We start from the raw sequence: 15,296 nt of genomic DNA, 5'->3' as shown, positions 1-15,296 counted from the left end.
TTGCAATAACTCTATACACTTCCACAATCAAATTTTATCCATGCATACTGACTATAAAACCATATTATTTCATAAAAGGGCATTCAACAAAAACAAGAGTGAACTTGTTACCGCCCTCAGCACCTTTCAAACTGCAAACCCTCTGATTAGAAAGAGAAGTCTTGACAGCTAATTTTCATATCACAAATGTTGTCTGAGTACTTGTGTGAAGATGAGTGGGAGAGGGAGAGAGGAGGTACAAATGTACGCTCTCCTGCTTCTGTGCTCTTAAGAGGAAATGTTACATTGATGGTCTTTTGTGTGTTATAGCAAGGACAGCACTCAACTTAATTGAATGTCTAACTTGGGATAAGGTCCCATAATGTGTAAGCAGAAAAATCCAGTGAAACCCATTTTTTCAAGGGTGAATTTCTCATGTACAGGGATTCTGGACAGTTAAGTAGATAGATAACCAAACTAGCATAAATCTCTTTGAGATGTAACTTTACAGAAAGCATCTTACATTGATGGACTGGGAGAAGCTATCAAACCTTCATAACACTGATGATTTTGCTCATTTTGTTTCAAGCTCAAAGGTCTTTTCAGGGGGCACGGGGGTGGCTCAATCGGTTGAGTGGCTGACTCCTGATTTCAGCTCCGACCATGATCTCCTGATTTGTGATATTGAGCCCCACATCGGGCTCCGTGCTGGTAGCTCAGGGCCTGCTTGGGATTCTCTCTCCTGCTCTCTCTGCCCCTCCTCCACTCACAATCTCTCTCTTTTTCTCAAAACAATAAATAAACTTAATATTAGTATATATATATATATATATATATATATATATATATATATGGTTGTGTAGTTATAAATATATAGTTTGTATATAGATAGTTCTGTTGAATACCAGCCGATAGAGGGGTGTGTGAGTGGCTCAGTCACTTAAGCATCCAACTCTTGATTTTGGCTCAGGTCATGATCACATGATCATGAATACATTAATAAATAACCTCAAAGTTGTTCTGTCTTTTCAGGACAAATGAACATGAATATTCTGGAGGATTAAAGCCAATTTACATTTAGGTTTATTCTGTATCTGTATGCCTTCTCCTGGACACAGTCATGGGATAAAAGTTTGAGGCACTGCTCTGTTCTGAGTCTCTAGTATAGAGTATCTCACAGTCAAGTACATGGTAGGACTGAGTTCTGGCATAGAGGTAGCAGTTTATACCTCAGTCACATCTGTTTTTACTAGCCTTGTTTTCACTGATGGTAAAAGAGCCAACATTGTTAAGGTAAGAGATTTAGGGATTAAATGATAATGGAATTTACTGCTTGTTCAAGAGATTTGGACTTTAATCAATATCTTGGACTTTAATCCAAGATACTTAATTATTACTTAATTATTCTATACTTAATTATTCTATACTTAATTATTCTATACTTTCCAGTTTTCAAAAGGAATATCAGCATATACGTTGGAAATTAAAGGTCTAGAATTATAGAAAACAAAATCAGGATAAAGGTTTTCTAAAGCTATCATTATAGTGGGAGCAGAGCTAAAGAGAAAGGAGGTGTTTTTTGTTTGTTTGTTGTTTCTCTTGGTAATTGTTTGGACCTTGCCTCCTTTAGTTTCACTGACGTAGGTAAGTGTATCCTACACCATCGGGTGGGCTCGTAAATGTGTTTATTGTTCTTAGCATCTGATCTTCTCTTGGCCAAGAATGTCCAAATTTGCTAAGAGAGAGCAAGGGTGTGCTTTAAAGTTTGCATCTTAGTGAAGGGAACCAGTGTGAGAGCCAGTATATGCTGTTAGTGATAACCCGGAAATTAGATTTTCTGTAAGGCTCCAATGAGCTCATCAAATATTTAGAGAGCCCTATGCTAATAATCCTATCAAGGGATATGCTGCATTCAGCGTTATGGGTTGTGGCACAAGTAGATGAAACCAACGAACAGCTCTTTCGTTCACCTCTGGTATTTCTTTTCGTGCTTTCATTGGGGAAACGTTATTTATCAAACAGCTATTGCGTCTTTATCATCATAGCCAGTGAAAATCAAGTGCTGGTAGTTCTCCACATTTCGGACTTCTGTCTCCTAGAACACACTGCATCGAGAGCAAGGCTGTGTCTTGTGGCCACTGCGATGGACTGTTAGAGCCAGAATGCCCTTTCCCCGTCCTGAGGGAAGGATTGTCATGGCAACAAGTAAGCCCCTTCTTTATTTTTTTCCTTCTCTGCAACAAGACCCCCTATTCCGACCTTTACCCCAGGAAGGAAGGACATGAAAGGGGTTCAGAATATACCTCCCTAAAACAGGCACTCTGGCGCAAGGATTATTTGGGGATGAAGGCAACAGAGGAAAAACAGAGGAAGGATGAAGTCCCTGGCCTCCCCTGTTTGCCTAAATTACTGTTGTGATGCCCCCAGCCCACACAGGACCAGGAAGGGAATTCTAACCCTGTCACTGGATACGACACTGCACTAAGAAGATTATACATCCGATCCTTCCTTTTTTTTTAGCTTTAAATGTTTATTTTGAGAGAGACAGAGAGACAGAGAGTGAGATGAAATGGGGGAGGGGCAGAGAAAGAATCCCAAGCAGGATCCACATTGTGTGGAGCCTGACGTGGGGCTCAAACCCATGGACTCTGAGACCATGACCTGAGCCAAAGTCAGATGCTTAGCTGACTGAGCCACCCACGTGCCCCGTCCTCAAACCTTTCTAGAAAGCCCTTACCTTCCACTGGTTTCTCTGGCATTTACTTTCCCCAGTTTATACCTGTAAAACTAATCTCCTCTTCCCTTGTCCTGTCGCTTCTCTCCTGATTGATTGCTCTTGAGTTCTAACCACCCCTTTGAGTTACTTACTCATCACTGGGGTTCTTCCTCCTGCATGGGAGGGTGCAGGTAGGGGGGTGGGAGGGAGTGTGGGAGGGAATTAATCAACTCTATTTTTCTCTCGTTAGTCCACCTTTTGTTGGTCTAATTTCCAAGTCCTCAGGCATGGAACCCAGAGGAGGAGAGGAGAAAGTTATTTTCCCTTCCCCTATAGAAGGACCAGGGACGTGGTGGAATAGAATTAAAATATTTTCTTGGATCGATGAGTAGGAGACCACGGAAATAAGGTGAATTTTGAAGGGAACTGGTGCTTCCTCATGTCTATAAATAAGGCTTGGGAAGCTAGCACGATGCTGAGTTACAAAGCAGCAGGACTATTCTACGTTAATGGTGCAAAATGTTCCATGAGGAATGCTTAAGAATGTTCTGTGACTGGAACCTCAGACTATAGGAATCCGGTGCTATTTAATCCCCTAGATAGAGATCAACTGCCCAGCTTTCTAAAAGCAACAACTGTACCAATTCATCTCCCTGTCAGGTCCTCCTCAGAGCTGGGGATGTAGCTCAGCGGTAGAGCGTGTGCTTTGCATGTATAAGGCCCCAGGTTCGATCCCTGGCATCTCCATAGCTTTTTCTTCCCTCAACCGTACAAAGCTGTTTTTTAGACTCATTCCTTCAATATCACAGCACCTTCACACCTGAACACGTCATTGGCACGACACATCAGTGTAAATGACAAGTGACATCTTACTGTAGTAAATGAACTACATGCAAACTTGTGCTGTGATAATGAGATTTTCTTTCAGTATTAACAACATCCTTTTATCAATCCCAAATAAAAACCCAGCCTTTCCAACAACTCTTTCCTTCCCTACTTGATTCACTTATTTTACTGATAACCTCCTCTTTCTTTTAATAACACCGTGCCACGGCCACGACCCACTTAAGGAATAAAAACACAACAAACGTATTGATGACATTCCTCATTTTCAAAGTGTTTTCACATGTAATAGCCCTTTCGCGGCCACAGCAAAGTGACAGAAGATAATGACGCCGGGCCTGTCTCATTGATTTCACACACTTTGAAGCGAGGTCCTCTCTTCCAGGCCAGTTGTGCAATTTAGAGCCTCTGTATAATCCGTAGAGTGAAAGACGAGTCATTGAGATCAAGCGTTTTTTAATTATCTTTGCCATGGAGTTTCAACCTCCACGTAAAGACGTGCAGGGAGAAAAGTCTGAATAGCTGCCGTCTGCCCTCAGTGGCCGGGAGTGGACTGAAACCGCACAAGCGTCCTGTCACTCGCACGCGGGAAGCCTGGTGACCGCGGGCATTGCTGGCGCAGGGACCCGAGGGGTCAGTGTTGTGCCCGCAGAGGAGGGCACCGCCGGTCATCTCCCGGTCGCACGCATTTAGCTTGTCTTCTCTACGACGTAGTATTACTCTATTTTGAAGATTGTTACATCTTTTTCTGGGGAAACATTAGAGCCGTGGATTCAAGTCCGTGTGATGTGATGACAAAACAAAGCGGTGTCTTTGCTGAGTCCCCCGTCTTCTGCCTTATGGATCCGTTTGAGTCTTTGGCTGTGTACTTTGACCCTGACATCTAAGCTGTCACACCCGTTCTCAGATGAACAGAGTTCAGGTTCGCTCTCATGGTACCAATCAGCCTCCCTTCTCAGGTGATAGGTGAGGATATGTGACAGTCCTCCCTCCGGGTCGCGCACCACCCCTAAAGTGGGCATTGCTTTGCCTTTACTTGTTTGCATTATGAATAAAACCTAGAGATCCGATGTTCAACACTTAATTTGCTAGGATAAATCTAAGACCTTCAGATCGAAGACATTTTTAATTATGTAATACAAGGTTGTACGTGGATTCATATTTCAGAGGAATATTAAAAACTCCCTTAACTTATTCACAGCCTTTGAGAAGCCATTAAACCTGAGAAGACAACGAAGCAGTTTCTCTAATTACTAACATATATTACACATTTTACTGCTTCCTTTGAAATAGGATCTCCTCTCCGTGTGCTCTCAAGGTCAGCGTCCCCTCTCTCTGTGCACGAAGATGTGTGGAACGAGGGAGAGGCTCTCGAACTGAAGTCGAATCCCCGTTTCATTTTTTATATTCTGGGTATGGAGAGAACCGTCATCGAAGTACAACCAGAAACTGTAAAACAAATCCATGAACGTTGGGTGTTTTCCATGCCCCAGGGGACGGAAAAGAGGAAATGAGAAGTCCTCTGACAGCTAGGTTTAGCGGTACAAGTCAAGATAGCAACAGAGCAATGCTTTTAGCGCCTCCCCTGATGTTACGTCGTTCAGCCCTTACAACAACCTTAGGAGATAGGTTCTCTTTTCAGCCCCATTTCGCGGTCGGGCAAACTCATGAATGGGGGGGTTGCACAGTTGCTTTAGGTCCTGTGTCCCGGCAAAGCAGTCTAGGCCTGAGATTCAGTCGGGCCCAGACAGTACATAGCTGTGTGATGTGGAGGAATGAATTTGCCTCTCTCGATCTCCGTTCCTTCGATTGCACACAGGAGAGAAGAGAAGAAACAGTCGGGGCTCCGGCTGGTTGGACTCCCCACTCAGGATTCTGGTTAGACCACATGTCTGGGTGGGCTGTGCAGCCACGGCGGGTGGTGTCCACTAGTTTTAACTTCACAGAAAATGGAGGTGACGATGTTTATCCCATAGGCATTTTCAGGGCATTTGAAAAGTTGACATATTTTACATGCCTTAGTTCCTGATACACTCACAATCAATAAATAGGAGTTCCAATTTTTTCTCTCTATCAAATAACAGGAAGACGATATTCAAGGAGTCTTATTCTAAAACCCTGATTCCAAGACAAGCCCATTATTTCGAGAATTGAGGAATCTAACTGATGAAAAAGTATATAAATACATGGAAATAGGAACAATTCCAAAGTTATGTGCAATAATTTCATGGAAGATAATGGTAGAACTCTTCAAATTAGATTCAGAGTATGGTAAAAAAAAAAACAAACGCTTTGAGTTTGAAGAAGGGAGGAAAGTCATAAACTGTTAGTAAAGTTTGGGAATTTTCCAGCAGTAGGGGTACAGGGCAGGTTCGAAGGCTGCACAGCCTTTTCAAGAGGCGAAAAAGTGCTCACCATCCCCAAAGTGGTGATATGTGCAGATGAGTCCAGACAGCACAAGGCTCAGGAGATCAATGTATCCATGTTTGATAGGAGGTGAGAGTTAATAATAGGGCAGAGTCAGGGAGTGGGATATGTAGTAGGAAGGGAAACTTGCAATCAAATTGGGACGGGAGTCCTCTTGATGCTGGTGATAAAGAGAATTAACTGCTCAAGGTTAGACCTCATTGCTTCTTGAATTTTTTCATTTCCTCTTTACATCTCGATTCCTGTAATCCTCAGTTCAGAATCACTCCCTCCTCCAAGATTCCTCAGGTCTGCTAGCCACTGTTGGGTTCGCCTCCACTGAAAGATCGATGCCCCCTGCTTCCTTTTATCATAAAACCTACCATGCTCAAACTGTAACGTACCGGGGTGCTTACCTCATCTTCGGACTGCGAGTTCCTCAAGAACAGAGATCGTCTGTTACTCATGTTTGTGTTTTTTTGAATGATAAACTTGACATTACCGAGTTGTAGATTACAGAAAAATTGAGAAGATAGCACATAGTCTCCATGTACCTCTGCACGCAGTGTCCCTATTGACATCATTTATCAGTATGATGCATTTATCAAAATGAATGAAGCAATACCAGTACATAATTAACTAAAGTCCTTAGTTTATTCAGATTTTCTTAGGTTTACGTAATGTCGTATTTCCGTTCCACCATCCCCTCCAGATGCAACATTACAGTTAGTCGAGTGCCTCCTTTTTTTCTTTCTTACGTGTGACTGTTTAGACTTTCTTTGTTTCTTTCTTTCTTTTTGATGACCTTGACAGTTCTGAGGTCAGGTATACAGCAGTACTGGTCAAATATATTGGGAGATGCCCCACTATTGGAATTAGTCTGATATTTATCTCATAAGTAGACTTCTATTAGGGGTTTTTGGAAAGAAAAGCACAGAGGTAAAATGCTATTTTCATTACATCATATCAAGGCTATATGCTATCAAATACCTTATCATTGTTCATATTGACTTGATCACCTGGCTGAGGTTTTTCAGGTTTTTCTACTGTATATCCCCCCACCCCCCCCCCCCCGCCACACACACACACACACACACACACACACACACTTTCTACCCTTTTTATTTTGTAGTCTTTTCTTTGGAAGGAAATCAACATGCACAGTCTGCACATAATGAGTAGAAACTTAGGCTATCCTTTCTGTAGGGTGGAGAACCATACATTATTCTGAATTATTTGGCACAGGAATTCTCTACCCTTTATTAGTTTATCCAATTATTTAGTTATCAATAAGTACTCATGGATATTTATTTTATACTTTGGGTTGTAATCCAATACACCTTTATTTATTCTCTTGGTCCAATAGTTCCTGTTCTGGCTCTCAGGAGCTCTCTCTCAGTGTCCCTGTGATGCGCTCCCATCCGTGTGCCTTTGTGGGTGTGGTTAGCACTTCCCTACCTTCTTTTTTTTTTAATTTTTTTTTCAACGTTTATTTATTTTTGGGACAGAGAGAGACAGAGCATGAATGGGGGAGGGGCAGAGAGAGAGGGAGACACAGAATCGGAAACAGGCTCCAGGCTCCGAGCCATCAGCCCAGAGCCTGATGCGGGGCTCGAACTCACGGACCGCGAGATCGTGACCTGGCTGAAGTCGGATGTTCAACCGACTGCGCCACCCAGGTGCCCCTGTACCTTCTGACACCCCAAGGTATTGTAGGCTCATCTTGCATATTTTCTGTCTCAATCCCAGAATAGGCCATTTCTCCAAAGAGCTCTGATTTTGTTTTGTTTGTTTTGTTTTTGTTTTAGAGAATGGTATTAGAGGCCAAGATTTAGGAGCTGTGCATGCCGATTGCTACCGAGGCTTTGTTGTTGTTGTTGTTGTTGTTTTTTTGAGATCATCTCATCTGACTAAGCAAGGAAATATATGTGTGTACACTAACCTATAAATATCTACAAATAGTTTTATGTGTAATTATCTGTATCATATTGAATGAAACGTGAGTTCCCGCGGATGTCTCCACCTCTAGTGTGTTACCATGTGGATGATTCTAGCCTCCTCACCCTGCTTATCTTTAAGTCCTCTCCCAATATTGAGAAATCTATCTGTTTACATGTTCAACGGCAATATACACGTATCAGAATTGCTAACCTGTATGCCCCCTTGAAAAACAACTTTATCAACTAGAAGGAAGTGCTTATATGCAGTTCATTTCGCCTCTGGTCTTCTAGATCCCACCCATTTCCAGAGTTACTTAGATGAGCAGCTTCCCCCCCTCCCCTTGGGTGAGGTCGTTGTGTACATTTGTAACAGATAGAATCTCTTGTCAGAGTGTCAAATTCCTTCCTGGGATGCCCCAACTTCCTAACGATTTTCTAATTTGCCTTCTTTTTTGTCATTCGGTTCTAGAGTTTTTGACAAATGAACTATGTCCTATATCCACCATCATAGTATTGTACAGACTAGTATAAATTCCCTAAATTACCTGTGCTTCACATATTCATCTTCCCATCTCCCCACAAGCCCCTGGCAACCACTGATCTTTCCATTGTCTCTATAATTTCTAGGATGTCATATAATTGGAACCATACAGTATGTCTTTTTCAGACTCTCCTATTTAATATATCTATGTACACATAAGATTCCTCTGTGTTTGCCAAGGCATCATCGCACATGAATAATTGAAATGAGTGACAAATGTAGTATATTTATGTATAGATGGAGTATATTTGTATCTACAGTGTTTATCGTGAGAACACGAGGCACCAGGAGGTAGTTGGGGTTTTATTGTTATTATTTCCAGTTGTGGGATTTGCTTCGATTTTTGTTAGAGCAGATGTGTAGTACTGGGTCCCTGAGCATCTCTGATATACGGGCATGGATTAGGGAGTCACCAACTCTCCTGGAAGACCACGCAGAATAGACGCGTCCACATACAGACGTGAATGGGAGCTGTGTCTTTATTTTAAGTTATCTTTCTCTAATATCCATATTTATGCTGATATCACACTCAAGCTATACTTGGTAGTTGTGATAACAACTTAACTGTCTCACACGATGAAAAATCTAGTGTTGGAGTAAGAATTGCTCGTAGTGATCTCTAGAAGATATAGCCACTGCTGCTTGTAGTGATTTTGATCTCTTGTTAACTTGATAGTAAGAAAAGTTGAGTCTATCCCATAAATGCTGAAATGCACTTATAGAAATAAGTGTATCTTGAGTAATGACATGGAGAAGTCACCCATAAGCGTCTTTAGTAAACTGCAAATTATTGTCTATTACAATGTCCAGAAATGTAAGCTTCAGAGAGTGGCAATTCTCCTGGAAATTGGATCCTTGAAGGGTGATTCAGCTGAGTCCAAGCTTTGATCTCAGGGTGGTGAATGGTGTGCGAGATAGCAATTATAAGTGAGGAAGTAGGTCAGACTGTCACTCTGAGAATAGGATTTTTCCACTAACTTCAAATTCCTGGTGGGTGAAAAAACTATTCTGCACCAACCTGCTTATCCTAACCTTCAGGTAATTCCTCTTCTTTTATGGAAACACCAAACTCTGTTAATTAACTATGTATCTCGCTACCAGTAAGCCCAAGGGTCATGCACGTCTATGCTCAGGCACAGGGCTCTCTGACGAGGACATTGTTTGAGAATTGCAGGGGCTGCGTCCCACCAAATGCTCCAGACACCTTCCGGGAGCTTGAAGCCACTGTCAATGCAATTGCGGCTTCCTCCACGGGCTCTCACTTTGCAGCCCTTCCTGGACACCGTGCTTCTCAAATTTGCCTGCTCTCTCTAGCCCTGGTATAAATCTCTCTTATTCTGTAACTTTGCAGTGACTTTTCTTCCTGACCACATTCAGATTGATGTCCTGGGATAAACATTTTTCTTCAAAATAGTTGAGGATTTATTTACGCATTTGAGATTGTTAAATGTGTATATGTATTTACCGAAGAACAGAAAAAAGCAAAACTCTGGTTACAGACTGATGGATTATTTTTCATAGAATATGCACCCTTAGTTGAAAAAAAAAACTTTAAAATGCCATAGATTTTACTATGGTTTATATCAATGTAAAAACTTTATGTGTAAGGAAAAATTACTGAGCACAATTAAACATTCTTCTCTGAGGAGCACCTGGGTAGCTCAGCCAGTTGAGTGTCCGAGAGTGTCCAACTTTGGCTCAGGTCATGATGTCACTGTCTGTGAGCTAGGGCCCCACGTCAGGCTCTGTGCTGTCAGCGCAGAACCCCTTTTGGATCCTCTGTCCCCTTCTCTCTCTGCCCCTCCCCTGCTCATTCTCTCTCTCTCTCTCTCTCCCTCTCAAACAAACATTTTTAAAAATTCAAAAAAGGATTCTTATTAGGTACAAAGTAAACACCCCAGGAGATTGTGTTTATGGTCAATACAAAGTATGTAAAACCACACGTGGTATATAAATATATATTACTAATAGCTGACAACATGTACTCAATAATGTATACATGTACTGCATACATGTATGCAGCCAATTGCATACATGTACTGCAACCTGTTTGCAAGGTAGACAGTTTAAACAATCATTTTTCACCTTCCCTCAGACATGCTCTGGAAGAAACAGGATAACCATGATTAACCCTGACTTCGTCTTGAAATCTCCTTCATCTACACAAACAACGCCTAAAATCAACATTTCAAAGTATGTGTTTTGATGGCTCAACTTGTACATTCAAGAAACAGTAACTGAGTTTGCTTTTTTGATTTCTACTTAGTCAATCTTGCGATCCGAGACAGAAATGGAGAATGTCAGTCCCATCTACACATCAAGAAATAGATTTAATTTTCAGCTACCAACGCTGCAGTAGATTCTGTAATGCAGGGCTTGTACTGAACATGCCCTTCGTCTGTGATTTTGCTGTTTTATGGTAGCTGTCCTTTTTGAGGTTGCCATTCATAATCATGTCAAGTAGAGTTCCTCATTCTTGCTATTATCGCTCACAGCCCACTTCATAAACAACACTGGATGGACTGGAAGGTGAAAAAAAATGCTTTGTCCAAGGGAGATTGGGCATTATTATCTATTTCTTCAGACCATAGACATGCCCTTTTCCTTTACGTGTATGTCAAGCTGAGAAAGAGCTGTCCCATTTCAATGGTTGTATGAATGGGATGTCCTCTCTACTACTCCTGAGATGGCCCTCAATACGTGTGGAGGATAACGCATTAAACTTTGTGATGTCCCTGTGTTTAAACATCACGTTAGTGCCTCATTCAGGGATAATATTCTGGACGATGCAATTTGGAGCTTAGTGAATGTGGAAACGTCCAGTAATGAGATATCATTAGACTCTACATTATTGAGTCCAAAAGATTCTCTGAATGTCTATGATGCAAGAGTCACTAAAACCAAGGAAGTTTTTGGGAAGTGGATCTTCTCTATTAATGATACATGTTTAAATTTGCACGTGTGTGGTATTCATTTTAACTCCCTGCAGACAGCAGTTCTAGTATGATGATGTTTCTGATGGCTCTAAGCCTTCCTTAGAGATATCCAGGGCATCCCCAAATTACAGACTCTTTACATTCTTCAGAAAATGCTATTTACTAGTGTTGAAACTGGGAGCTAACTTGTTTTAGTGTAATATCGGCACTTATGAGTAGTTTAGTTCTTAAGATTTATGTTGGAAACAAATTGATTCTTCAGTAGTGGTGACAGAACTTTAAGTAAACTGTCATGTGGAAAATTAAATATCAATATATCCTTTTTCCATATATTATTAGTCAATTCCCAGGGTAAATAACTCAATTCCCAGTGGGCTGAAACGACTTTGTATGTCTCAGTTAAGTAAATAGATTTACATGATTGACATTGTTTCCCCTCCTTTGAAATAAAAATAACAGTCAACAAACTACTTAAAATCCTAAGGCAGTAGAATATTTCCCTTTAAAAAAATCTTACTTGTGAAGTGGAGCAAAACATAAGGTGTCCAGGATAATATGAATAACAAACGCAGAGAATATCAAAACCCTTAGTCAGTTTCCTCGTGTATTTTGCCTAGAAGTAAACATCAGCGACTACCGTGTCTCTGAGAGAAAACCCAGTTCATATAATGGCATGTGCTTTCAAATTTATCAATTACATCATTGCTGTTCATTTTCTATTCTTACAGTATTTTAATCAAATATTGCTTTGTTGAGGGTAACAACTTCTAACATTTAAGCATCACTACTAAGTTTTTCATTAGATACTTTCCATACACCTATGAACGCCAATCGAAAAAGCAAAGCAATGAAATAGTCATAGATTTTCAATGGATTACCAATGTGGTTGCTTTCTTTGGAAGTGAGTGAGTTGTGATGGGTATCACCTATATCCTAATTTCTCACAAGCTTGCTTGCTTGCTTGCTTGCTTGATTTATTTATTTTAGTTAGTTCACATAGAGTGCAATATTGGTTTCAGAAGTAGAATTCAGTGATTCATCACTTACGTATAACACCCAGTGCTCATCACAAGTCCCGTCCTTAATACCTATCGCCCACTTAGCCCATCTCCCACCTACTCCCTTCAGCAACCCTCAACTTGTTGTCTATCATTAATCTGTAAGAAAAATGACTAACTCTTGAAAAAAATAATTTGAGGTATGGTTACAATTTTATACATCTAAAGCACACATCAGAGCTTGCACACCACGAGGCAGATACATATGTTAAAGCCTTGCTGTATGTGGTGTCTCTCTTCGGACTCTTTATACCCTAATAATGCTTCGGGGTCTAGGACAGACCTCACTCTATGACAAGGACAATCGGAAAATTTATTGAGTAACACAATATAGTGTTCGAGCACATGAGCTCTAGGGCGAGAATCTTGGCTCCTTCATTCATAGATGTGATCTTAAGCTACTTATCTTTTGTGTATCTCGGTTATAAAAAGGGGGAATGATGATATTGATAAAGAGCTGTTATGAGGATGCTGTGAGTTAATAAATAAACCATTTTGAAAGTGTGACATACGGTGTTTTATGATTGCTAAATACCGTTATCTCATTTTATTTTATCAAAACCCTATTAGTAATTTCACTTTTTCTTTTTTTGCGATAAAAATCTCCTGATATTTAGCCACTTTAATTCACTTGCCTGAGGTCACATACCTTGAAAGAATCGCAGCCTGGATTATTAACTAGATTATGTGATCAAAGTCCATGGGTTTTATTTCTATGCTATAATCTCTCAATCCATATGAATCTTTCCTCCTGATATTTCCATCTTTTATTATCCTTGGATTTCATCTGATAAAGTTATGACACAGTTCTGAATTTACCTATGTACTTCCTTATAGACACTATTTTCCATATGTTTTATTTTCTTTATCCAGATAGATTAGAATCTCATCAAAGGAATGGGTTGTGCCTTAACAGAGCTCTTCCAGAGTCTGTGCTATTGTCCTGAGGGGGTAGTATTTGCTTAATACAGAAGACTTTTTTGGAACAGTGCTAGAATGATATGGTTTAAAGTACGCAAATTTAATTACAAATTTCCGTAGATATTTTCTGAAATGTTGGCAAACATATTCAGCACAATTATGTTTTTCCTCCATCAGCCATCATGGTGCCTTCCTGAAAGTTTCTGATGCATAGATTAAATGACTAGAAGATTCTTGCACAGTAGTAACAAGAGAAAAAAGTCCATTACTCAAAAGAAAAAAAAGGAAATAGATAATTCCACCTGGCCGAAAGGCATGTGCAATAATTTAGCTGCACAGTACAAATGGGATTCGAAATCTGTGTTCTCTTTAGCTGCCAAGTCTAAACTTGCTTCATAAAATTAGAGTTACTTGGAGGGATTCTGAATTATAAAATGGTAGTCTGCAAAGAACATCTGTGCTTTAACCTCTAGTATAATAAATGTGGGGTATATTTATTCAGGGTAATCCAGACTAAATTATGCTTCCTCGAATTAGTAAACCATAGATTGCACATAAAGGGACAGACAGATGAATAGCTTGTCTCAGGCGACCGAATCCTTATTATATCGCATTTTGCATTAAAGAGGCAATAAATCAAAGACTACAGTGAGTCTAAGAGTCATGTGTAAAAGGGTTCAGAGCAGTAACCTATAACTTGACCTGTTTCCTTAACTTCGGGTAGGTATCTATGTTCAGCAGCAGTTATAAAGGACAGTGTGTACTTACAGTAACAGAAAATAAAAACTGTAACTTGAACATAGATATTCCTAATAGCACACGCTCGATCTTTCTTATGAGAAAGCGTTTAATAAGGCCACGCAGAAATGTAATTGAGATGAAATACAATCATTAATGCCCGTGGTTGTGCCACATTAATTTATATACAAGTATTAAACATATCCTGTTTCTCAAGGCTCCCTTTTGAACTTAGATTAGATGCTAAAGTTTTAAGCAAACAACGTCATTTACATTTCAGCTTGAAAATAAAGGACATTTTTAAAAGGTCTGATCTGAATTATAGTGCGTGTTCACTCACTACAATATGCAAAGTTCTTACCTGATAAAATGCTTTTTCTCCGTCAACGAGAAAGTTCAATATTATAGAAATAAGAGTGTTTCTAATGCCGAACTGCCTCTTACAAAAGAAACAGTAAATCTCACTGAACAAAATTTTGAAACGCAAAATTCATCCACTGTTTTATGGGCTAGTAAAATGCCCCAAGTGGACTCTACTAGCCAAACATGATCCACAGGGAGAAACACCTTTCTTATTTAAAGTTTAGCACTTCTACCTTGAAACAATGATCGTTTGTTACATAATCACCTTTTACTAGCACTCTGGTTCATGACATAGCCACTTACGACATACTGTGATATACTTTTCTTCTCACAATTCTGAGGATGTTATATTTATTTAAATAATTTAGTGACTAGAGTTAATAGTACATGTTTGCTTGACAAGATCAAGGTTTAGCTTAAAATTTTGAATAAACATGAATTGCAAGAAACTGACTCTTAACTCTGGAGAACAAACTGATGGTTCACAGAGGGAAGGTGGGTTGGAGGGTGGGGAAGGTAGGCGAGGGGGATTAAGAGGACTTTTATCATGATGACCAGTAATGTAGAGAATCGTTGAATCACTATACCATACACCTGCAACTCATAGCACACTGTATGTTAACTATGCAGGAATTAAAATTTGAAACTTAATAAAAATTTAAAAAATACTAATCGCAATTTCATTTAAGATTACTCACGCATTTGTCGGTGTCTTGAGTACTTCAAAAGGATTGACGGTGGCAAATGCAAAGAAAAAGTAGCAAAATAGGAATTTTATATAAAGCAGCGGTAAATAAGAGGAAAGCTTGGGAAAACTTCTGAGTTTTGAAAAGGGTAAGATTAATATGGTATTTG

General features: G+C 40.0%; 1 non-coding gene across 1 annotated transcript; it reads left to right on the top strand.

Annotated features, from left to right (window-relative positions):
* Positions 1-3,370: 3,370 nt before the first annotated feature.
* Positions 3,371-3,442, top strand: TRNAA-UGC. The gene has a single exon. It is a non-coding gene; the product is annotated as a tRNA-Ala (tRNA).
* The last annotated feature ends 11,854 nt before the right edge of the window (positions 3,443-15,296 follow it).

The sequence above is a fragment of the Felis catus genome, chromosome D3, assembly GCF_018350175.1.
Source record: "Felis catus isolate Fca126 chromosome D3, F.catus_Fca126_mat1.0, whole genome shotgun sequence".
Lineage (NCBI taxonomy): Eukaryota > Metazoa > Chordata > Mammalia > Carnivora > Felidae > Felis > Felis catus.
This window is presented reverse-complemented; position numbering and strand designations above follow the sequence as displayed.